The following is a 27,437-nucleotide window of genomic DNA, read 5'->3' on the forward strand; positions in this document are numbered from 1 at the left end:
TGCCAGTGGAGTGGCAGTTAGAGGATTTACCCGGGATCGACTGTTGGAGACGATCATCCACTGGGGTACTGAAGACAGGAGAGTGACTTGTGTTGTCACACGAGGCTCCTGTCTAGGGCGTTCCCCTTTTATCGTTTGTGGAGTGGCCGTACCAGCCTTGGTGGCTCAGAACCTGCCAGCAGACCTGCTGGACGTGTGGTTGACGGCCTCCACGACGGTGCCCCCAGTGGACCTGTGTTTTGGCTGACTTGTGGCCAGGGTAGGCTCAACTTCTTTGGATATTTCGTTGTGTGGCCACGAAGAAGCACCAAGGACTTGGCACCGAGAGTTGTGGCACCAGCGTCTTCAGCAGAAGACAACGATTATGGATTAATCCCCTTGTACAGTGTTAATACCCCCCCCCCCTTGTGTAACCGTTTTATATATTATTTATTGGTGACGGACATTATATTATATTAAGTTTTTGCCTTTATTTCCCTTCCCCTTTAAGTTACTTGCGTCACGGATCGCACCCCTGGAAAGCCACTGCTGGCTTGGGGTCGGATATAACTTCCTCTAACAACATCAGAGTGAGAACCCCGTTGCGTCCCGAGAGGGCCGTAACAGGAGTGAGCTAGGGAACAGTGATCACAAAGAAATCAGATTTAGCATAGAATGGAATAGACCTGTAGAAGAAAATTCTGTTAAAGTGCCAGATTTTCGAAAAGCTGATTTTAATAGCCTAAGAAATTCTTTGGGTCATATTGATTGGAAAGTCTTGGGTATGGGGTGGGGGCCGGTCTTGGAGCGAGACATGAACCCAGCGATAGGTGACGTAAATGGGGTTTTCGATGTGAATTCAATATATAACTTATTTAAGAATATTCTAAACAAAGCACAGGAACGTAGTATACCATACAAATTGAATAGATCGAATTCTAATGACCCAAAGTGGATAACAAAGAATTTGAAGAACCTTATAGGTAAAAAGAGAGCTTGGTACAAAAGGATTAAAAATGGGGAGGTCACTTTAGAACAGGAATTCGTACAACTGGTTAGAAATGTTAAAAAAGAGATAAGGAAAGCAAAAAGAAACTATGAAGTTCGCATAGCAGGGCAAGCAAAGACAAATCCTAAAGGGTTTTTTCAGTTATATCGTACTAAGACTAGGGAAAGGATAGGTCCATTAAAAACTGAGACAGGTCAAATAACAGATAGTGATGAAGAGATGAGTAGTATTTTTAATAAATATTTTGTATCTGTATTTACTAAAGAGGAACTTAACAATATGCCTTCAGCCGAACAAGTCTATGTGGGTGGGGACGAGGACAGGTTGACGAGTTTAGCAGTTACCAGAGAGGATGTTCTTAAACAAATAGTAAAACTCAAACCAAACAAATCCCCAGGGCCGGATGAAGTTTTTGCCAGGGTGCTTAAAGAATGCAAAGAGGAGCTTTGTGACCCACTGTCAACCATATTTAATAAATCAATAGAGTCAGGCAGAGTGCCAGAGTTTTGGAAAGTTGCTAATGTGATACCAGTTTTTAAGAAAGGAGATAGATCACTTGCGTCTAACTATCGACTAATTAGCCTAACGTCTATTTTGGGAAAGTTACTCGAATCTATAATAGCAAATAAAATTCGTCTTCATCTTGAAAAACATAAATTAATAATTGAGTCGCAACATGGTTTTATAAATGGCCGTTCATGTTTAACAAATTTATCTTTTTATTCTAGCATAGTTGAGGCAGTTGATAGTGGTAAGGATTATGATGTTGTGTACCTTGACTTTAGCAAAGCTTTTGATACAGTGCCACATGAAAGACTGATTAAAAAGATAGAGGCTCATGGTATTGGGGGTGCTATATTAAACTGGATTAGGGCATGGCTATACCAAAGGAAACAGAGTTAGTATAAATGGAGTAAAGTCAGAGTGGGAAAATGTTGTAAGAGGAGTGCCTCAAGTAGTAGCAACATTTGCAAATTTGCCGATGATACGAAAATCGGTAGAGAAATTAATTCGGAGGAGGACTCACTATCACTTCAAGTTGATCTAGATAGGGTTTTGAAATGGTCAAAGGATTGGCAGATGCAGTTTAATGCTGATAAATGTAAAGTTCTGAGGTTAGGTAATGATGATAGAGTTACAAGATACGAGCTAGATGGTGTTGAGATTGCGAAGTCGGATTGCATAAGGGATCTGGGAGTTATAAGAACATAAGAACATAAGAACATAAGAACAAAGGCAACTGCAGAAGGCCTATTGGCCCATACGAGGCAGCTCCTATTCTATAACCACCCAATCCCACTCATATACTTGTCCAACCCGTGCTTGAAACAATCGAGGGACCCCACCTCCACAATGTTACGCGGCAATTGGTTCCACAAATCAACAACCCTGTTACTGAACCAGTTTTTACCCAAGTCTTTCCTAAATCTAAACTTATCCAATTTATATCCATTGTTTCGTGTTCTGTCCTGTGTTGATACTTTTAATACCCTATTAATATCCCCCCGGTTATGTCCATTCATCCACTTGTAAACCTCTATCATGTCACCCCTAACTCTTCGCCTTTCCAGTGAATGCAACTTAAGCTTTGTTAATCTTTCTTCATATGAAAGATTTCTAATTTGGGGAATTAACTTAGTCATCCTACGCTGGACACGTTCAAGTGAATTTATATCCATTCTATAATATGGCGACCAAAACTGAACTGCATAATCTAAATGGGGCCTAACTAGAGCAAGATATAGCTTGAGAACCACACCAGGTGTCTTGTTACTAACGCTGCGATTAATAAATCCAAGTGTCCGATTTGCCTTATTACGAACATTTATGCATTGATCCTTTTGTTTTAAATTCTTACTAATCATAACTCCCAGATCCCTTTCGCAATCCGACTTCGCAATCACAACACCATCTAGCTCGTATCTTGTAACTCTATCATCATTACCTAACCTCAGAACTTTACATTTATCAGCATTAAACTGCATCTGCCAATCCTTTGACCATTTCAAAACCCTGATTAGTAACCCTAAATTATGATTAGTAAGAATTTAAAACAAAAGGATCAATGCATAAATGTTCGTAATAAGGCAAATCGGACACTTGGATTTATTAATCGCAGCGTTAGTAACAAGACACCTGGTGTGGTTCTCAAGCTATATCTTGCTCTAGTTAGGCCCCATTTAGATTTTGCAGTTCAGTTTTGGTCGCCATATTATAGAATGGATATAAATTCACTTGAACGTGTCCAGCGTAGGATGACTAAGTTAATTCCTCAAATTAGAAATCTTTCATATGAAGAAAGATTAACAAAGCTTAAGTTGCATTCACTGGAAAGGCGAAGATTTAGGGGTGACATGATAGAGGTTTACAAGTGGGTGAATGGACATAACAAAGGGGATATTAATAGGGTATTAAAAGTATCAACACAAGACAGAACACGAAACAATGGGTATAAATTGGATAAGTTTAGATTTAGGAAAGACTTGGGTAAATACTGGTTCAGTAACAGGGTTGTTGATTTGTGGAACCAATTGCCGCGTAACATTGTGGAGGTGGGGTCCCTCGATTGTTTCAAGCATGGGTTGGACATGTATATGAGTGGGATTGGGTGGTTATAAATAGAAGCTGCCTCGAATGGGCCAATAGGCCTTCTGCAGTTGCCTTTGTTCTTATGTTCTTAAGGGGATATTAATGGAGTATTAAAAGTATCAACACAAGATAGAACGCGAAACAATAGGTATAAATTGCAAAAGTTTAGATTTAGGAAAGACTTGGATAAATACAGGGTTGTTGATTTGTGGAACCAGTTACCGCGTAAAGGTGTGGAGGTGGGGTCCCTCGATTGTTTCAAGCGTGGGGTTGGACATGTATATGAGACGGATTAAGAACATAAGAACAAAGGCAACTGCAGAAGGCCTATTGGCCCATACGAGGCAGCTCCAATTTATAATCACCCAATCCCACTCATATACTTGTCCAACCCGCGCTTGAAACAATCGAGGGACCCCACCTCCACCACGTTACGTGGTAATTGGTTTCAACAAATCAACAACCCTGTTACCGAACCAGTATTTACCCAAGTCTTTTCTAAATCTAAACTTAGAACTAAACTTGGATTGGGTGGTTATAAATAGGAGCAGCCTCGTATTGACCAATAGGCCCTCTGAATTTACCTTTCTTTTTATGTTTTTCTCAAACACAGTTAATTCTTTGACTTTCTGGAGAATGTAATTTAAGCTTGGTCAATCTTTCTTCATAAGACAGGTTTCTAATTTGAGGGATTAATTTGTCAACCCTCGCTGGACGCATTCTATTGAATTTAGATCCATTTTATAGTACGGAGTATAGCCAAAACTGAACTGCATAACCTAAATAAAAACATAGGAAGAAAGGTAACTGCAGAAGGCCTATTGGCCCATACGAGTCAGCTGCTGTTTATAACAACGCAATCCCACTCATATACATGTCCAACCCACGTTTCAAACAATCGCGGGACCTCCACCAACTTACGCGGTAACTGGTTGCACAAATCAACAACCCTATTACCCACCAGTATTTACTCAAGTCTTTCCAAAATCTAAACATACTCAGTTTATACCTCACTGTGTATGTATATACCTCAAAACATTGGTTCCTGTTTTTTCTTGTGCTGATACTTTATAATACCCTATTAATATCTCCTTTGTTATATCAATTCATCCACTTGTAAACCTCCATCATATCAACCCTAACTCTTCGTCTTTACAGTGAATGCAATATAAGTCAACAAATCCACAAGGACCCTGATGAGGGTTCGAACCTACGTTCGAGAAGATCCCAGACGCTGCCTTAATTGTGATTTATGTGTGTAGTGCAATTTAAGCTTCATATGACAGGTAACTAATTTGGGGAAATAACTTTGTCATCCTACGCTAGACACCTTCAAGTGAATTTATATCCATTCTATAGTACGGCAAGCAAAATTGAACTGCATAATCAAAAGGGGCCTAACCAGTTAAAGATATAACTGAAGAACAACACCAGGTGTCTTGTTACTAACGTCCTGTGTCCTTTTTGCCGTATTACGAACATTCATGCATTGATCTTATGTTTTTAAATTCTTACTAATCATAATCATAAGCTATTACGACAATATCTAACTCTGGCCCCAGACATCACTCGGTACCATTACTCAAATTAATATGTTAGATATTAAGTCCCTGCACATCCTCTAATGTGTATTATATATATATAAAACGCTGAACTGTAATGTCAATCCTGACCTTAAAAGCTTCCTAGAAGGTTGTAACAGATCCCATGAGCACCACACCAGAAACAAATACCTATTTGATATTGCAAGAGTACGACTTAGTCAAACTAGAAATGTTTTACAAATCAAGGGACCTCGAATGGGGAATGACCTTCCCAATTATGTTAAAGACTGTACCTCTCCCAACCAGTTCAAGATAAAAACTAAGTACAAACTAATTAACTCAATGTAACCTACTTCACCCCCAAAATGTCAACCCATGTCTTCTTGTTTAAACAATACTGATTGTTGACCAAATTGTATTTTTGTTTTTTTTCTGCCATGTTTTCCCCCTCCCCCTCCCTTTTTTACATTTTTTTCTTATTTTTTCTCAACACAATTTATACTTTAATCTCAATTAGTATTAAGTTTTAGTCTTAGTGTTTTTCCTGCCCGAAACGCTTTTCGTTATAGTATCTATTGGAATTGTATGTGCTAGCTCTATCTATAAATCCATCAACTTTTGTATCTTACCTTGTATGTATGGACTTTATCTGAATAAATATTTGTATTTGTTGTATAACTCCCAAACCTCTTTCGCAATCTCAACACCATCTCACTCTTATCTTATAACTCTTTCATCATTTCCTAGCCTCAAAACCTTACATTTGTCAACATTTAAACTGCATCTGCTAAGCTTTTGACCATTTCTAAACCCTAAGATCGTCTTGAAGTGATTGTAAGGCTTTTTTCCGTGTTTATTGCCCTCCAGGTTTTAGTATCGTCAGCAAATTTGAAAATGTTGCTGCTCAAACCTGAATCTAAATCATTTATATATATTATGAATAACAGAGGTACCAGGACAGAGCGTTAAGGCACTCCACTTACATTTCCCCACTCTGACTTAATCCCATTTGTACTAACTTTCTGTTTCCTTTGGTACAGCCATCCAACTTAATATAGCACCCCCCAATACCATGACCCTCTATCTTTTTAACCAGTCTTCCACGTGGCACTCTATCAAAAACTTTGCTAAAGTCAAGGTACACAGCTATGCTGATATAAAATGATAGCAAATTTGAATTATTTACTAATTTATGTTTTTCAAGATGATAATGATGATGATGTATTTGCGAAAATCGATTCAAGTAACTATTCCAAAAATGACGTTAGTCTAATTGGCTGATTGTTTGATGCAAGTTATCTATCTCCTTTCTTAAAAATTAGTACACATTAGCAGCCATCCACGACTCTGGCACTCTGCCTGACTCTAATGATTTATTATATGTGGTAGACAAGGGATCGCAAAGCTCCTCTTAGCATTCTTTGGGCACCCTGGTAAACACTTCGGCGGGCCCTGGGGATTTGTTTGATTTGAGTTTCACTATTGTTTAATAACATCATCCCTCCTAAGTGTTAAACTAGTCAACCATTCCGCGTTCTCTCTCACTTAGACTTATTCGGCCGAAGGCATAGAGTTACGTTCCTCTTTAGTAAATACAGATAAAATATTTATTAAAAATACTATCTTTTCGTCATTATCTGTCCTATCTGGGCTATGGTGAGCCCGTACGTGGAGGGTCTTTGGAACTATTATCTGTATCAATAGCTGATACAAGAGGTCTGGGGTCTTCATGGTGGTTTTCAGTCCTAGAGGGCAAGCTGTCCTAGTTTTGGAACTGGTGGGATTAGTGTTGACCTCTAGGTCTTCCGACAGCCGTGCTGTCGTTGGAGTTTGGTGTGGTGGCCTCCATGAGGAGGTCTTGTACCGAGTAGGTGTCGTATTTGTTGTGCGGCGGTGGAGCTACTAAGAAATCCTACTTTCTTAGTAGGTTTCCTAGTCTGAGGAGTCCGTAATCTCCGTAGTTGGTGTTGAACTGTCGAAAATTGAGAGATTACTCAAGTAAATCAGCTGCTCACTTACTGATACCAACCAGCTGGGATACCTTAGGAAATATAACTGGTTTCAAGATTCTATTTTTTTACATATAAGATAAGTTATCACAAAACCCTTTTTAATCCTGAAAATAACAAGTTATCAAAAAATGTTTAATTGAAACATTAAGAGAAACAAATAATTTGGAGATGGAATAAAACAATATATTTTGGGATGAAATTAGATTTTTATTGCTTTCACCAGGGCATGATTTAACAAATCATCTAGTGCATAAAAATTCGTTAGTTCTCTTGTGCTATATATAAAAGGACTCATATTTCTAATACGATATATGCATGCACCTTCATGTGTTAATTCGTATTTCCAAGATAGCAAAAACTTTTTCCACACTGGGGACACTTGTAAAAGGTCTCACCAGTATAAACACATTTATGTTTCATTGTACCACTGTGATCAATGATCTTTTTAGTGCAATGGTCATTCCTTAACGATTTCTCACCGGAATGCAGCAGTGTCTGTCCATATTTCCCAATTTATAAAAACGTTTTCCACACTCGGGACATTCGTTAGGTTTTTCACCTGTATGTACCATTCTGTGAATCTTCAGAGATACTTTTTCTCTGAATCTTCTGGAGTCTTCATGGTGGTTCAAAAACCACATTCTGGACACTCATGAGATTTCTCACCCGTACAAAGCGTCATGTGTTTTTCTCTTTTTACTAAATCTTTTCCGACACTCTGGACACACATGGTTTCTAACGAGTATACACTATCATGTGTTTATTCATTTTCCTATGATCTTTTTCTTTTTCCATACTTTGGGCATTCGTCAGGTTTCTCACCTGTACACACCATCATGTGTTTATCCATTTTCCTGTGATTACTGAATCTTTTTCGACACTCTGGGCACTCGAAAGGCTTTTTAGAAGTATATACTACCATCGTGTAGTTATTCATATTTCTATGTTTACTGAAGCTTTTCCCAATCAAAGGAACACTGTAAATAAAGAGATGGCAGTTTCAGCTCCCTGGTAATTATGATGTTAGCTTTCTGGTGCTTATGTTGTTAGCTCTCTGGTATTTATGTTGTTGGCTCTCTGGTATTTATGTTCTTGGCTTTCTATTATATAAAACAGGTGAGGGGGATGTAGGTCACATGTAAGATGTTTGGTCACTGTAAGTAGGGGAGACCGGGATGAGATGCTGGAGCTGTTGTTGTTGTTGTTTAGATTTAGCTATTGAAAACTAAATGCCCGTATAGCACGGGATATAGTGAGTTCGTGTTTTTCTCGAAAACCTTGTTACTGTGATATTTCAGTCAAAGCATTAAATGGAAGTGGAAGTTTCCTTCTTTACCCCCATTTCTTTTTCACTTCTTTTTTTAGCACACTGCTTCTAGTCTTGTTTTAATAATAATTTTTTGGTGGTGGATGTAAATTCAGTGTTCACTAGTGTGTCCCATTCTTCAACTACTTTTCTGACCATTATAGTCAGAAAAGGATTGCTGTGGATTTTGCATCTAATCTAACTGATAATGTTAATTGAATGTTGAGTTTCATGCGCAGGGCTTCAGTTGTTTCACATTCCAACAAGTAGTATAATAATGACGCCTCTGCATATGTTCCACAGATATGACATTCTTTAACTATTAGACAAAGGAGCATAAGAATAAAGGTAACTGCAGAGGGCCTTTTGGCCCATACGATGCTTCTCCTATTTATAACCACCCAATCCCACTCATATATGTGTCCAACACACGATTGAGACAATCAAGGGACCCCCACCTACACTACGTTACATGGTAATTGCTTCCACAAATCAACAACCATAAACCAAAACTTATTCATTTATACCTATTGTTCCGGGTCCTGACTTGTGTGATTCTTTTTATACCATATTAATATCTCCTTTGTTATGGCCCTTCATTAACTTGTTTTACTGTACACTTCAATCAGTTATGATTAGTAAGAATTTAAAACCAAAGGATCAATGCATGAATGTTCGTAATAAGCAAATAGGACACTGGGATTTATTAATCGAAGTATTAGTAACAAGACACCTGGTGTTGTTCTTCAGCAATATCTTAGCTATATATATAGGTAAATATAGATATATAGCTACATATAGATATATAGCTATAGCTATAACCAATGGGGCTATGGTTAGGCCCCATTTAGATTATGCAGTTCAGTTTTGGTCGCAGTACTATGGAATGGATATAAATTTACTTGAACGTGTCCAGCGTAGGATGAAAAAGGTAATTCCCCAAATTAGAAATCTTTCCTATGAAGAAAGATTAACACAGCTTAAATTGCATTCACTGGAAAGGCAAAGAGTTAGGGGGTGACATGATAGAGGTTTACAAGTGGATGAATGGACATAACAAAGGGGATATTAATGGAGTATTAAAAGTATCAACACAAGATAGAACGCGAAACAATAGGTATAAATTGGAAAAGTTTAGATTTAGGAAAGACTTGGGTAAATGCAGGGTTGTTGATTTGTGGAACCAGTACCGCGTGAAGGTGTGGAGGTGGGGTCCCTCGATTGTTTCAAGCGTGGGTTGGACATGTATATGAGACGGATTAAGAACATAAGAACAAAGGCAACTGCAGAAGGCCTATTGGCCCATACGAGGCAGCTCCAATTTATAACCACCCAATCCCACTCATATACTTGTCCAACCCGCGCTTGAAACAATCGAGGGACCCCACCTCCACCACGTTACGTGGTAATTGGTTTCAACAAATCAACAACCCTGTTACCGAACCAGTATTTACCCAAGTCTTTCCTAAATCTAAACTTAGAACTAAACTTGGACTGGGTGGTTATAAATACGAGCAGCCTCGTATTGACCAATAGGCCCTCTGAATTTACCTTTCTTTTTATGTTTTTCTCAAACACAGTTAATTCTTTAACTTTCTGGAGAATGTAATTTAAGCTTGGTCAATCTTTCTTCATAAGACAGGTTTCTAATTTGAGGGATTAATTTGTCAACCCTCGCTGGACGCATTCTATTCAATTTAGATCCATTTTATAGTACGGAGTATAGCCAAAACTGAACTGCATAACCTAAATAAAAACATAGGAAGCAAGGTAACTGCAGAAGGCCTATTGGCCCATACGAGTCAGCTGCTGTTTATAACAACGCAATCCCACTCATATACATGTCCAACCCACGTTTCAAACAATCGCGGGACCTCCACCAACTTACGCGGTAACTGGTTGCACAAATCAACAACCCTATTACCCACCAGTATTTACTCAAGTCTTTCCAAAATCTAAACATACTCAGTTTATACCTCACTGTGTATGTATATACCTCAAAACATTGGTTCCTGTTTTTTCTTGTGCTGATACTTTATAATACCCTATTAATATCTCCTTTGTTATATCAATTCATCCACTTGTAAACCTCCATCATATCAACCCTAACTCTTCGTCTTTACAGTGAATGCAATATAAGTCAACAAATCCACAAGGACCCTGATGAGGGTTCGAACCTACGTTCGAGAGGATCCCAGACGCTGCCTTAATTGTGATTTATGTGTGTAATGCAATTTAAGCTTCATATGACAGATAACTAATTTGGGGAATTACCTTTGTCATCCTACGCTAAACACCTTCAAGTGAATTTATATCCATTCTATAGTACGGCAAGCAAAATTGAACTGCATAATCAAAAGTGGCCTAACCAGATAAAGATATAACTGAAGAACAACACCAGGTGTCTTGTTACTAACGTCCTGTGTCCTTTTTGCCGTATTACGAACATTCATGCATTGATCTTATGTTTTTAAATTCTTACTAATCATAATCATAAGCTATTAAGACAATATCTAACTCTGGCCCCAGACATCACTCGGTACCATTACTCAAATTAATATGTTAGATATTAAGTCCCTGCACATCCTCTAATGTGTATTTTATATATATATATATATATATATATATATATATATATATATATATATATATATATATATATATATATATATATATATATATATATATATATATATATAAAATGCTGAACTGTAATGTCAATCCTGACCTTAAAAGCTTCCTAGAAAGTTGTAACAGATCCCATGAGCACCACACCAGAAACAAATACCTATTTGATATTGCAAGAGTACGACTTAGTCAAACTAGAAATGCTTTACAAATCAAGGGACCTCGAATGGGGAATGACCTTCCCAATTATGTTAAAGACTGTACCTCTCCCAACCAGTTCAAGATAAAAACTAAGTACAAACTAATTAACTCAATGTAACCTACTTCACCCCCAAAATGTCAACCCATGTCTTCTTGTTTAAACAATACTGATTGTTGACCAAATTGTATTTTTGTTTTTTTTCCTGCCATGTTTTCCCCCTCCCCCTCCCTTTTTTACATTTTTTTCTTATTTTTTCTCAACACAATTTATACTTTAATCTCAATTAGTATTAAGTTTTAGTCTTAGTGTTTTTCCTGCCCGAAACGCTTTTCGTTATAGTATCTATTGGAATTGTATGTGCTAGCTCTATCTATAAATCCGTCAACTTTTGTATCTTACCTTGTATGTATGGACTTTATCTGAATAAATATTTGTATTTGTTGTATAACTCCCAAACCTCTTTCGCAATCTCAACACCATCTCACTCTTATCTTATAACTCTTTCATCATTTCCTAGCCTCGAAACCTTACATTTGTCAACATTTAAACTGCATCTGCTAAGCTTTTGACCATTTCTAAACCCTAAGATCGTCTTGAAGTGATTGTAAGGCTTTTTTCCGTGTTTATTGCCCTCCAGGTTTTAGTATCATCAGCAAATTTGAAAATGTTGCTGCTCAAACCTGAATCTAAATCATTTATATATATTATGAATAACAGAGGTACCAGGACAGAGCGTTAAGGCACTCCACTTACATTTCCCCACTCTGACTTAATCCCATTTGTACTAACTTTCTGTTTCCTTTGGTACAGCCATCCAACTTAACATAGCACCCCCCAATACCATGACCCTCTATCTTTTTAACCAGTCTTCCATGTGGCACTCTATCAAAAACTTTGCTAAAGTCAAGGTACACAGCTATGCTGATATAAAATGATAGCAAATTTGAATTATTTACTAATTTATGTTTTTCAAGATGATAATGAATGGTATTTGCGAAAATCGATTCAAGTAACTATTCCAAAAATGACGTTAGTCTAATTGGCTGATTGTTTGATGCAAGTTATCTATCTCCTTTCTTAAAAATTGGTACACATTAGCAGCCATCCACGACTCTGGCACTCTGCCTGACTCTAATGATTTATTATATGTGGTAGACAAGGGATCGCAAAGCTCCTCTTAGCATTCTTTGGGCACCCTGGTAAACACTTCGGCGGGCCCTGGGGATTTGTTTGATTTGAGTTTCACTATTGTTTAATAACATCATCCCTCCTAAGTGTTAAACTAGTCAACCATTCCGCGTTCTCTCTCACTTAGACTTATTCGGCCGAAGGCATAGAGTTACGTTCCTCTTTAGTAAATACAGATAAAATATTTATTAAAAATACTATTTATCTTTTCGTCATTATCTGTCCTATCTGGGCTATGGTGAGCCCGTACGTGGAGGGTCTTTGGAACTATTATCTGTATCAATAGCTGATACATGAGGTCTGGGGTCTTCATGGTGGTTTTCAGTCCTAGAGGGCAAGCTGTCCTAGTTTTGGAACTGGTGGGATTAGTGTTGACCTCTAGGTCTTCCGACAGCCGTGCTGTCGTTGGAGTTTGGTGTGGTGGCCTCCATGAGGAGGTCTTGTACCGAGTAGGTGTCGTATTTGTTGTGCGGCGGTGGAGCTACTAAGAAATCCTACTTTCTTAGTAGGTTTCCTAGTCTGAGGAGTCCGTAATCTCCGTAGTTGGTGTTGAACTGTCGAAAATTGAGAGATTACTCAAGTAAATCAGCTGCTCACTTACTGATACCAACCAGCTGGGATACCTTAGGAAATATAACTGGTTTCAAGATTCTTTTTTTTTACATATAAGATAAGTTATCACAAAACCCTTTTTAATCCTGAAAATAACAAGTTATCAAAAAATGTTTAATTGAAACATTAAGAGAAACAAATAATTTGGATATGGAATAAAACAATATATTTTGGGATGAAATTAGATTTTTATTGCTTTCACCAGGGCATGATTTAACAAATCATCTAGTGCATAAAAATTCGTTAGTTCTCTTGTGCTATATATAAAAGGACTCATATTTCTAATACGATATATGCATGCACCTTCATGTGTTAATTCGTATTTCCAAGATAGCAAAAACTTTTTCCACACTGGGGACACTTGTAAAAGGTCTCACCAGTATAAACACATTTATGTTTCATTGTACCACTGTGATCAATGATCTTTTTAGTGCAATGGTCATTCCTTAACGATTTCTCACCGGAATGCAGCAGTGTCTGTCCATATTTCCCAATTTATAAAAACGTTTTCCACACTCGGGACATTCGTTAGGTTTTTCACCTGTATGTACCATTCTGTGAATCTTCAGAGCTACTTTTTCTCTGAATCTTCTGGAGTCTTCATGGTGGTTCAAAAACCACATTCTGGACACTCATGAGATTTCTCACCCGTACAAAGTGTCATGTGTTTTTCTCTTTTTACTAAATCTTTTCCGACACTCTGGACACATGGTTTCTAACGAGTATACACTATCATGTGTTTATTCATTTTCCTATGATCTTTTTCTTTTTCCATACTTTGGGCATTCGTCAGGTTTCTCACCTGTACACACCATCATGTGTTTATCCATTTTCCTGTGATTACTGAATCTTTTTCGACACTTTTTTTTTATATACTACCATCGTGTAGTTATTCATATTTCTATGTTTACTGAAGCTTTTCCCAATCAAAGGAACACTGTAAATAAAGAGATGGCAGTTTCAGCTCCCTGGTAATTATGATGTTAGCTCTCTGGTGCTTATGTTGTTAGCTCTCTGGTGCTTATGTTGTTAGCTCTCTGGTATTTATGTTGTTGGCTCTCTTGTATTTATGTTCTTGTCTTTCTATTATATAAAACAGGTGAGGGGGATGTAGGTCACATGTAAGATGTTTGGTCACTGTAAATAGGGGAGACCGGGATGAGATGCTGGAGCTGTTGTTGTTGTTGTTTAGATTTAGCTATTGAAAACTAAATGCCCGTATAGCACGGGATATAGTGAGTTCGTGTTTTTCTCGAAAACCTTGTTACTGTGATATTTCAGTCAAAGCATTAAATGGAAGAGGAAGTTTCCTTCTTTACCCCCATTTCTTTTTCACTTCTTTTTTTAGCACACTGCTTCTAGTCTTGTTTTAATAATAATTTTTTGGTGGTGGATGTAAATTCAGTGTTCACTAGTGTGTCCCATTCTTCAACTACTTTTCTGACCATTATAGTCAGAAAAGGATTGCTGTGGATTTTGCATCTAATCTAACTGATAATGTTAATTGAATGTTGAGTTTCATGCGCAGGGCTTCAGTTGTTTCACATTCCAACAAGTAGTATAATAATGACGCCTCTGCATATGTTCCACATATATGACATTCTTTAACTATTAGACAAAGGAGCATAAGAATAAAGGTAACTGCAGAGGGCCTTTTGGCCCATACGATGCTTCTCCTATTTATAACCACCCAATCCCACTCATATATGTGTCCAACACACGATTGAGACAATCAAGGGACCCCCACCTACACTACGTTACATGGTAATTGCTTCCACAAATCAACAACCATAAACCAAAACTTATTCATTTATACCTATTGTTCCGGGTCCTGACTTGTGTGATTCTTTTTATACCATATTAATATCTCCTTTGTTATGGCCCTTCATTAACTTGTTTTACTGTACACTTCAATCAGTTATGATTAGTAAGAATTTAAAACCAAAGGATCAATGTATGAATGTTCGTAATAAGCAAATAGGACACTGGGATTTATTAATCGAAGTATTAGTAACAAGACACCTGGTGTTGTTCTTCAGCAATATCTTAGCTATATATATAGGTAAATATAGATATATAGCTACATATAGATATATAGCTATAGCTATAACCAATGGGGCTATGGTTAGGCCCCATTTAGATTATGCAGTTCAGTTTTGGTCGCAGTACTATGGAATGGATATAAATTTACTTGAACGTGTCAAGCGTAGGATGAAAAAGGTAATTCCCCAAATTAGAAATCTTTCCTATGAAGAAAGATTAATACAGCTTAAATTGCATTCACTGGAAAGGCAAAGAGTTAGGGGGTGACATGATAGAGGTTTACAAGTGGATGAATGGACATAACAAAGGGGATATTAATGGAGTATTAAAAGTATCAACACAAGATAGAACGCGAAACAATAGGTATAAATTGGAAAAGTTTAGATTTAGGAAAGACTTGGGTAAATGCAGGGTTGTTGATTTGTGGAACCAGTACCGCGTGAAGGTGGGGTCCCTCGATTGTTTCAAGCGTGGGTTGGACATGTATATGAGACGGATTAAGAACATAAGAACAAAGGCAACTGCAGAAGGCCTATTGGCCCATACGAGGCAGCTCCAATTTATAACCACCCAATCCCACTTATATACTTGTCCAACCCGCGCTTGAAACAATCGAGGGACCCCACCTCCACCACGTTACGTGGTAATTGGTTTCAACAAATCAACAACCCTGTTACCGAACCAGTATTTACCCAAGTCTTTCCTAAATCTAAACTTAGAACTAAACTTGGACTGGGTGGTTATAAATACGAGCAGCCTCGTATTGACCAATAGGCCCTCTGAATTTACCTTTCTTTTTATGTTTTTCTCAAACACAGTTAATTCTTTGACTTTCTGGAGAATGTAATTTAAGCTTGGTCAATCTTTCTTCATAAGACAGGTTTCTAATTTGAGGGATTAATTTGTCAACCCTCGCTGGACGCATTCTATTGAATTTAGATCCATTTTATAGTACGGAGTATAGCCAAAACTGAACTGCATAACCTAAATAAAAACATAGGAAGTAAGGTAACTGCAGAAGGCCTATTGGCCCATACGAGTCAGCTGCTGTTTATAACAACGCAATCCCACTCATATACATGTCCAACCCACGTTTCAAACAATCGCGGGACCTCCACCAACTTACGCGGTAACTGGTTGCACAAATCAACAACCCTATTACCCACCAGTATTTACTCAAGTCTTTCCAAAATCTAAACATACTCAGTTTATACCTCACTGTGTATGTATATACCTCAAAACATTGGTTCCTGTTTTTTCTTGTGCTGATACTTTATAATACCCTATTAATATCTCCTTTGTTATATCAATTCATCCACTTGTAAACCTCCATCATATCAACCCTAACTCTTCGTCTTTACAGTGAATGCAATATAAGTCAACAAATCCACAAGGACCCTGATGAGGGTTCGAACCTACGTTCGAGAGGATCCCAGACGCTGCCTTAATTGTGATTTATGTGTGTAATGCAATTTAAGCTTCATATGACAGATAACTAATTTGGGGAATTAACTTTGTCATCCTACGCTAAACACCTTCAAGTGAATTTATATCCATTCTATAGTACGGCAAGCAAAATTGAACTGCATAATCAAAAGGGGCCTAACCAGATAAAGATATAACTGAAGAACAACACCAGGTGTCTTGTTACTAACGTCCTGTGTCCTTTTTGCCGTATTACGAACATTCATGCATTGATCTTATGTTTTTAAATTCTTACTAATCATAATCATAAGCTATTAAGACAATATCTAACTCTGGCCCCAGACATCACTCGGTACCATTACTCAAATTAATATGTTAGATATTAAGTCCCTGCACATCCTCTAATGTGTATTTTATATATATAAAACGCTGAACTGTAATGTCAATCCTGACCTTAAAAGCTTCCTAGAAGGTTGTAACAGATCCCATGAGCACCACACCAGAAACAAATACCTATTTGATATTGCAAGAGTACGACTTAGTCAAACTAGAAATGCTTTACAAATCAAGGGACCTCGAATGGGGAATGACCTTCCCAATTATGTTAAAGACTGTACCTCTCCCAACCAGTTCAAGATAAAAACTAAGTACAAACTAATTAACTCAATGTAACCTACTTCACCCCCAAAATGTCAACCCATGTCTTCTTGTTTAAACAATACTGATTGTTGACCAAATTGTATTTTTGTTTTTTTTTCTGCCATGTTTTCCCCCTCCCCCTCCCTTTTTTACATTTTTTTCTTATTTTTTCTCAACACAATTTATACTTTAATCTCAATTAGTATTAAGTTTTAGTCTTAGTGTTTTTCCTGCCCGAAACGCTTTTCGTTATAGTATCTATTGGAATTGTATGTGCTAGCTCTATCTATAAATCCGTCAACTTTTGTATCTTACCTTGTATGTATGGACTTTATCTGAATAAATATTTGTATTTGTTGTATAACTCCCAAACCTCTTTCGCAATCTCAACACCATCTCACTCTTATCTTATAACTCTTTCATCATTTCCTAGCCTCAAAACCTTACATTTGTCAACATTTAAACTGCATCTGCTAAGCTTTTGACCATTTCTAAACCCTAAGATCGTCTTGAAGTGATTGTAAGGCTTTTTTCCGTGTTTATTGCCCTCCAGGTTTTAGTATCATCAGCAAATTTGAAAATGTTGCTGCTCAAACCTGAATCTAAATCATTTATATATATTATGAATAACAGAGGTACCAGGACAGAGCGTTAAGGCACTCCACTTACATTTCCCCACTCTGACTTAATCCCATTTGTACTAACTTTCTGTTTCCTTTGGTACAGCCATCCAACTTAACATAGCACCCCCCAATACCATGACCCTCTATCTTTTTAACCAGTCTTCCATGTGGCACTCTATCAAAAACTTTGCTAAAGTCAAGGTACACAGCTATGCTGATATAAAATGATAGCAAATTTGAATTATTTACTAATTTATGTTTTTCAAGATGATAATGAATGGTATTTGCGAAAATCGATTCAAGTAACTATTCCAAAAATGACGTTAGTCTAATTGACTGATTGTTTGATGCAAGTTATCTATCTCCTTTCTTAAAAATTGGTACACATTAGCAGCCATCCACGACTCTGGCACTCTGCCTGACTCTAATGATTTATTATATGTGGTAGACAAGGGATCGCAAAGCTCCTCTCAGCATTCTTTGGGCACCCTGGTAAACACTTCGGCGGGCCCTGGGGATTTGTTTGATTTGAGTTTCACTATTGTTTAATAACATCATCCCTCCTAAGTGTTAAACTAGTCAACCATTCCGCGTTCTCTCTCACTTAGACTTATTCGGCCGAAGGCATAGAGTTACGTTCCTCTTTAGTAAATACAGATAAAATATTTATTAAAAATACTATTTATCTTTTCGTCATTATCTGTCCTATCTGGGCTATGGTGAGCCCGTACGTGGAGGGTCTTTGGAACTATTATCTGTATCAATAGCTGATACAAGAGGTCTGGGGTCTTCATGGTGGTTTTCAGTCCTAGAGGGCAAGCTGTCCTAGTTTTGGAACTGGTGGGATTAGTGTTGACCTCTAGGTCTTCCGACAGCCGTGCTGTCGTTGGAGTTTGGTGTGGTGGCCTCCATGAGGAGGTCTTGTACCGAGTAGGTGTCGTATTTGTTGTGCGGCGGTGGAGCTACTAAGAAATCCTACTTTCTTAGTAGGTTTCCTAGTCTGAGGAGTCCGTAATCTCCGTAGTTGGTGTTGAACTGTCGAAAATTGAGAGATTACTCAAGTAAATCAGCTGCTCACTTACTGATACCAACCAGCTGGGATACCTTAGGAAATATAACTGGTTTCAAGATTCTATTTTTTTACATATAAGATAAGTTATCACAAAACCCTTTTTAATCCTGAAAATAACAAATTATCAAAAAATGTTTAATTGAAACATTAAGAGAAACAAATAATTTGGAGATGGAATAAAACAATATATTTTGGGATGAAATTAGATTTTTATTGCTTTCACCAGGGCATGATTTAACAAATCATCTAGTGCATAAAAATTCGTTAGTTCTCTTGTGCTATATATAAAAGGACTCATATTTCTAATACGATATATGCATGCACCTTCATGTGTTAATTCGTATTTCCAAGATAGCAAAAACTTTTTCCACACTGGGGACACTTGTAAAAGGTCTCACCAGTATAAACACGTTTGTTTCATTGTACCACTGTGATCAATGATCTTTTTAGTGCAATGGTCATTCCTTAACGATTTCTCACCGGAATGCAGCAGTGTCTGTCCATATTTCCCAATTTATAAAAACGTTTTCCACACTCGGGACATTCGTTAGGTTTTTCACCTGTATGTACCATTCTGTGAATCTTCAGAGATACTTTTTCTCTGAATCTTCTGGAGTCTTCATGGTGGTTCAAAAACCACATTCTGGACACTCATGAGATTTCTCACCCGTACAAAGCGTCATGTGTTTTTCTCTTTTTACTAAATCTTTTCCGACACTCTGGACACACATGGTTTCTAACGAGTATACACTATCATGTGTTTATTCATTTTCCTATGATATTTTTCTTTTTCCATACTTTGGGCATTCGTCAGGTTTCTCACCTGTACACACCATCATGTGTTTATCCATTTTCCTGTGATTACTGAATCTTTTTCGACACTCTGGGCACTCGAAAGGCTTTTTAGAAGTATATACTACCATCGTGTAGTTATTCATATTTCTATGTTTACAGAAGCTTTTCCCAATCAAAGGAACACTGTAAATAAAGAGATGGCAGTTTCAGCTCCCTGGTAATTATGATGTTAGCTCTCTGGTGCTTATGTTGTTAGCTCTCTGGTGCTTATGTTGTTAGCTCTCTGGTATTTATGTTGTTGGCTCTCTTGTATTTATGTTCTTGGCTTTCTATTATATAAAACAGGTGAGGGGGATGTAGGTCACATGTAAGATGTTTGGTCACTGTAAGTAGGGGAGACCGGGATGAGATGCTGGAGCTGTTGTTGTTGTTGTTTAGATTTAGCTATTGAAAACTAAATGCCCGTATAGCACGGGATATAGTGAGTTCGTGTTTTTCTCGAAAACCTTGTTACTGTGATATTTCAGTCAAAGCATTAAATGGAAGTGGAAGTTTCCTTCTTTACCCCCATTTCTTTTTCACTTCTTTTTTTAGCACACTGCTTCTAGTCTTGTTTTAATAATAATTTTTTGGTGGTGGATGTAAATTCAGTGTTCACTAGTGTGTCCCATTCTTCAACTACTTTTCTGACCATTATAGTCAGAAAAGGATTGCTGTGGATTTTGCATCTAATCTAACTGATAATGTTAATTGAATGTTGAGTTTCATGCGCAGGGCTTCAGTTGTTTCACATTCCAACAAGTAGTATAATAATGACGCCTCTGCATATGTTCCACAGATATGACATTCTTTAACTATTAGACAAAGGAGCATAAGAATAAAGGTAACTGCAGAGGGCCTTTTGGCCCATACGATGCTTCTCCTATTTATAACCACCCAATCCCACTCATATATGTGTCCAACACACGATTGAGACAATCAAGGGACCCCCACCTACACTACGTTACATGGTAATTGCTTCCACAAATCAACAACCATAAACCAAAACTTATTCATTTATACCTATTGTTCCGGGTCCTGACTTGTGTGATTCTTTTTATACCATATTAATATCTCCTTTGTTATGGCCCTTCATTAACTTGTTTTACTGTACACTTCAATCAGTTATGATTAGTAAGAATTTAAAACCAAAGGATCAATGCATGAATGTTCGTAATAAGCAAATAGGACACTGGGATTTATTAATCGAAGTATTAGTAACAAGACACCTGGTGTTGTTCTTCAGCAATATCTTAGCTATATATATAGGTAAATATAGATATATAGCTACATATAGATATATAGCTATAGCTATAACCAATGGGGCTATGGTTAGGCCCCATTTAGATTATGCAGTTCAGTTTTGGTCGCAGTACTATGGAATGGATATAAATTTACTTGAACGTGTCCAGCGTAGGATGAAAAAGGTAATTCCCCAAATTAGAAATCTTTCCTATGAAGAAAGATTAACACAGCTTAAATTGCATTCACTGGAAAGGCAAAGAGTTAGGGGGTGACATGATAGAGGTTTACAAGTGGATGAATGGACATAACAAAGGGGATATTAATGGAGTATTAAAAGTATCAACACAAGATAGAACGCGAAACAATAGGTATAAATTGGAAAAGTTTAGATTTAGGAAAGACTTGGGTAAATGCAGGGTTGTTGATTTGTGGAACCAGTACCGCGTGAAGGTGTGGAGGTGGGGTCCCTCGATTGTTTCAAGCGTGGGTTGGACATGTATATGAGACGGATTAAGAACATAAGAACATAAGAACAAAGGTAACTGCAGAAGGCCTATTGGCCCATACGAGGCAGCTCCTATTCTATAACCACCCAATCCCACTAATATATTTGTCCAACCCGTGCTTGAAACAATCGAGGGACCCCACCTCCACAATGTTACGCGGCAATTGGTTCCACAAATCAACAACCCTGTTACTGAACCAGTATTTACCCAAGTCTTTCCTAAATCTAAACTTATCCAATTTATATCCATTGTTTCGTGTTCTGTCCTGTGTTGATACTTTTAATACCCTATTAATATCCCCCCGGTTATGTCCATTCATCCACTTGTAAACCTCTATCATGTCACCCCTAACTCTTCGCCTTTCCAGTGAATGCAACTTAAGCTTTGTTAATCTTTCTTCATATGAAAGATTTCTAATTTGGGGAATTAACTTAGTCATCCTACGCTGGACACGTTCAAGTGAATTTATATCCATTCTATAATATGGCGACCAAAACTGAACTGCATAATCTAAATGGGGCCTAACTAGAGCAAGATATAGCTTGAGAACCACACCAGGTGTCTTGTTACTAACGCTGCGATTAATAAATCCAAGTGTCCGATTTGCCTTATTACGAACATTTATGCATTGATCCTTTTGTTTTAAATTCTTACTAATCATAACTCCCAGATCCCTTTCGCAATCCGACTTCGCAATCACAACACCATCTAGCTCGTATCTTGTAACTCTATCATCATTACCTAACCTCAGAACTTTACATTTATCAGCATTAAACTGCATCTGCCAATCCTTTGACCATTTCAAAACCCTATCTAGATCAACTTGAAGTGATAGTGAGTCCTCCTCCGAATTAATTTCCCTACCGATTTTCGTATCATCGGCAAATTTGCAAATGTTGCTACTCAAACCTGAATCTAAATCATTTATATATATTATAAACAACAGAGGTCCCAGGACAGAGCCTTGAGGCACTCCACTTACAACATTTTCCCACTCTGACTTGATTCCATTTATACTAACTCTCTGTTACCTTTGGTATAGCCATGCCCTAATCCAGCTTAATATAGCACCCCCAATACCATGAGACTCTATTTTTTTAATCAGTCTTTCATGTGGCACTGTATCAAAAGCTTTGCTAAAGTCAAGGTATACAACATCGCAATCCTTACCACTATCAACTGCCTCAACAATGCTAGAATAAAAAGATAACAAATTTGTTAAACATGAACGGCCATTTATAAAACCATGTTGCGACTCAATTATTAATTTATGTTTTTCAAGATGAAGACGAATTTTATTTGCTATTATAGATTCGAGTAACTTTCCCACAATAGACGTTAGGCTAATTGGTCGATAGTTAGACGCAAGTGATCTATCTCCTTTCTTAAAAACTGGTATCACATTAGCAACTTTCCAAAACTCTGGCACTCTGCCTGACTCTATTGATTTATTAAATATGGTTGACAGTGGGTCACAAAGCTCCTCTTTGCATTCTTTAAGCACCCTAGCAAACACTTCATCCGGCCCTGGGGATTTGTTTGGTTTGAGTTTTACTATTTGTTTAAGAACATCCTCCCTGGTAACTGCTAAACTCGTCAACCTGTCCTCGTCCCCACCCACATAGACTTGTTCGGCTGAAGGCATATTGTTAAGTTCCTCTTTAGTAAATACAGATACAAAATATTTATTAAAAATACTACTCATCTCTTCATCACTATCTGTTATTTGACCTGTCTCAGTTTTTAATGGACCTATCCTTTCCCTAGTCTTAGTACGATATAACTGAAAAAACCCTTTAGGATTTGTCTTTGCTTGCCCTGCTATGCGAACTTCATAGTTTCTTTTTGCTTTCCTTATCTCTTTTTTAACATTTCTAACCAGTTGTACGAATTCCTGTTCTAAAGTGACCTCCCCATTTTTAATCCTTTTGTACCAAGCTCTCTTTTTACCTATAAGGTTCTTCAAATTCTTTGTTATCCACTTTGGGTCATTAGTATACGATCTATTCAATTTGTATGGTATACTACGTTCCTGTGCTTTGTTTAGAATATTCTTAAATAAGTTATATATTGAATCCACATCGAAATCCCCATTTAAGTCACCTAACGCTGGGTTCATGTCTCGCTCCAAGACCGGCCCACACCCCATACCCAAGCCTTTCCAATCAATTTGACCCAAAAAATTTCTTAGGCAATTAAAATCAGCTTTTCGAAAATCTGGCACTTTAACAGAATTTTCTCCTACTGGTCTATTCCATTCTATGCTAAATCTGATTTCTTTGTGATCACTGCTCCCTAGCTCACTCCCTATTTCGATGTCATTAATTTGCGTTTCCCTGTTAGTTAACACTAAATCTAAAATATTATTTTCCCGTGTTGGTTCCTTAATGTGTTGCGTAAGAAAGCAATCGTCAATTAATTCTAGAAAATCTTCTGCTTCACTATTCCCTGTTTTGTTCAACCAGTTTATTCCGCTAAAATTAAAGTCACCCATGACATAAATACTGTTAGATCTAGATGCGCTAGATATTTCATCCCATAGATGCTTTGCTTCCATTCTGTCTAAATTTGGTGGCCTATATATTATATATATACATAACATAAGAACATAAGAACAAAGGCAACTGCAGAAGGCCTATTGGCCCATACGAGGCAGCTCCAATTTATAACCACCCAATCCCACTCATATACTTGTCCAACCCGCGCTTGAAACAATCGAGGGACCCCACCTCCACCACGTTACGTGGTAGTTGGTTTCAACAAATCAACAACCCTGTTACCGAACCAGTATTTACCCAAGTCTTTCCTAAATCTAAACTTAGAACTAAACTTGGACTGGGTGGTTATAAATACGAGCAGCCTCGTATTGACCAATAGGCCCTCTGAATTTACCTTTCTTTTTATGTTTTTTTCAAACACAGTTAATTCTTTGACTTTCTGGAGAATGTAATTTAAGCTTGGTCAATCTTTCTTCATAAGACAGGTTTCTAATTTGAGGGATTAATTTGTCAACCCTCGCTGGACGCATTCTATTGAATTTAGATCCATTTTATAGTACGGAGTATATCCAAAACTGAACTGCATAACCTAAATAAAAACATAGGAAGTAAGGTAACTGCAGAAGGCCTATTGGCCCATACGAGTCAGCTGCTGTTTATAACAACGCAATCCCACTCATATACATGTCCAACCCACGTTTCAAACAATCGCGGGACCTCCACCAACTTACGCGGTAACTGGTTGCACAAATCAACAACCCTATTACCAACCAGTATTTACTCAAGTCTTTCCAGAATCTAAACATACTCAGTTTATACCTCACTGTGTATGTATATACCTCAAAACATTGGTTCCTGTTTTTTCTTGTGCTGATACTTTATAATACCCTATTAATATCTCCTTTGTTATATCAATTCATCCACTTGTAAACCTCCATCATATCAACCCTAACTCTTCGTCTTTACAGTGAATGCAATATAAGTCAACAAATCCACAAGGACCGTGATGAGGGTTCGAACCTACGTTCGAGAGGATCCCAGACGCTGCCTTAATTGTGATTTATGTGTGTAATGCAATTTAAGCTTCATATGACAGATAACTAATTTGGGGAATTAACTTTGTCATCCTACGCTAAACACCTTCAAGTGAATTTATATCCATTCTATAGTACGGCAAGCAAAATTGAACTGCATAATCAAAAGGGGCCTAACCAGATAAAGATATAACTGAAGAACAACACCAGGTGTCTTGTTACTAACGTCCTGTGTCCTTTTTGCCGTATTACGAACATTCATGCATTGATCTTATGTTTTTAAATTCTTACTAATCATAATCATAAGCTATTAAGACAATATCTAACTCTGGCCCCAGACATGACTCGGTACCATTACTCAAATTAATATGTTAGATATTAAGTCCCTGCACATCCTCTAATGTGTATTTTATATATATAAAACGCTGAACTGTAATGTCAATCCTGACCTTAAAAGCTTCCTAGAAGGTTGTAACAGATCCCATGAGCACCACAACAGAAACAAATACCTATTTGATATTGCAAGAGTACGACTTAGTCAAACTAGAAATGCTTTACAAATCAAGGGACCTCGAATGGGGAATGACCTTCCCAATTATGTTAAAGACTGTACCTCTCCCAACCAGTTCAAGATAAAAACTAAGTACAAACTAATTAACTCAATGTAACCTACTTCACCCCCAAAATGTCAACCCATGTCTTCTTGTTTAAACAATACTGATTGTTGACCAAATTGTATTTTTGTTTTTTTTTCTGCCATGTTTTCCCCCTCCCCCTCCCTTTTTTACATTTTTTTCTTATTTTTTCTCAACACAATTTATACTTTAATCTCAATTAGTATTAAGTTTTAGTCTTAGTGTTTTTCCTGCCCGAAACGCTTTTCGTTATAGTATCTATTGGAATTGTATGTGCTAGCTCTATCTATAAATCCATCAACTTTTGTATCTTACCTTGTATGTATGGACTTTATCTGAATAAATATTTGTATTTGTTGTATAACTCCCAAACCTCTTTCGCAATCTCAACACCATCTCACTCTTATCTTATAACTCTTTCATCATTTCCTAGCCTCAAAACCTTACATTTGTCAACATTTAAACTGCATCTGCTAAGCTTTTGACCATTTCTAAACCCTAAGATCGTCTTGAAGTGATTGTAAGGCTTTTTTCCGTGTTTATTGCCCTCCAGGTTTTAGTATCATCAGCAAATTTGAAAATGTTGCTGCTCAAACCTGAATCTAAATCATTTATATATATTATGAATAACAGAGGTACCAGGACAGAGCGTTAAGGCACTCCACTTACATTTCCCCACTCTGACTTAATCCCATTTGTACTAACTTTCTGTTTCCTTTGGTACAGCCATCCAACTTAACATAGCACCCCCCAATACCATGACCCTCTATCTTTTTAACCAGTCTTCCATGTGGCACTCTATCAAAAACTTTGCTAAAGTCAAGGTACACAGCTATGCTGATATAAAATGATAGCAAATTTGAATTATTTACTAATTTATGTTTTTCAAGATGATAATGAATGGTATTTGCGAAAATCGATTCAAGTAACTATTCCAAAAATGACGTTAGTCTAATTGACTGATTGTTTGATGCAAGTTATCTATCTCCTTTCTTAAAAATTGGTACACATTAGCAGCCATCCACGACTCTGGCACTCTGCCTGACTCTAATGATTTATTATATGTGGTAGACAAGGGATCGCAAAGCTCCTCTCAGCATTCTTTGGGCACCCTGGTAAACACTTCGGCGGGCCCTGGGGATTTGTTTGATTTGAGTTTCACTATTGTTTAATAACATCATCCCTCCTAAGTGTTAAACTAGTCAACCATTCCGCGTTCTCTCTCACTTAGACTTATTCGGCCGAAGGCATAGAGTTACGTTCCTCTTTAGTAAATACAGATAAAATATTTATTAAAAATACTATTTATCTTTTCGTCATTATCTGTCCTATCTGGGCTATGGTGAGCCCGTACGTGGAGGGTCTTTGGAACTATTATCTGTATCAATAGCTGATACAAGAGGTCTGGGGTCTTCATGGTGGTTTTCAGTCCTAGAGGGCAAGCTGTCCTAGTTTTGGAACTGGTGGGATTAGTGTTGACCTCTAGGTCTTCCGACAGCCGTGCTGTCGTTGGAGTTTGGTGTGGTGGCCTCCATGAGGAGGTCTTGTACCGAGTAGGTGTCGTATTTGTTGTGCGGCGGTGGAGCTACTAAGAAATCCTACTTTCTTAGTAGGTTTCCTAGTCTGAGGAGTCCGTAATCTCCGTAGTTGGTGTTGAACTGTCGAAAATTGAGAGATTACTCAAGTAAATCAGCTGCTCACTTACTGATACCAACCAGCTGGGATACCTTAGGAAATATAACTGGTTTCAAGATTCTATTTTTTTACATATAAGATAAGTTATCACAAAACCCTTTTTAATCCTGAAAATAACA

Source organism: Procambarus clarkii, chromosome 3 (assembly GCF_040958095.1).
Source record: "Procambarus clarkii isolate CNS0578487 chromosome 3, FALCON_Pclarkii_2.0, whole genome shotgun sequence".
NCBI lineage: Eukaryota > Metazoa > Arthropoda > Malacostraca > Decapoda > Cambaridae > Procambarus > Procambarus clarkii.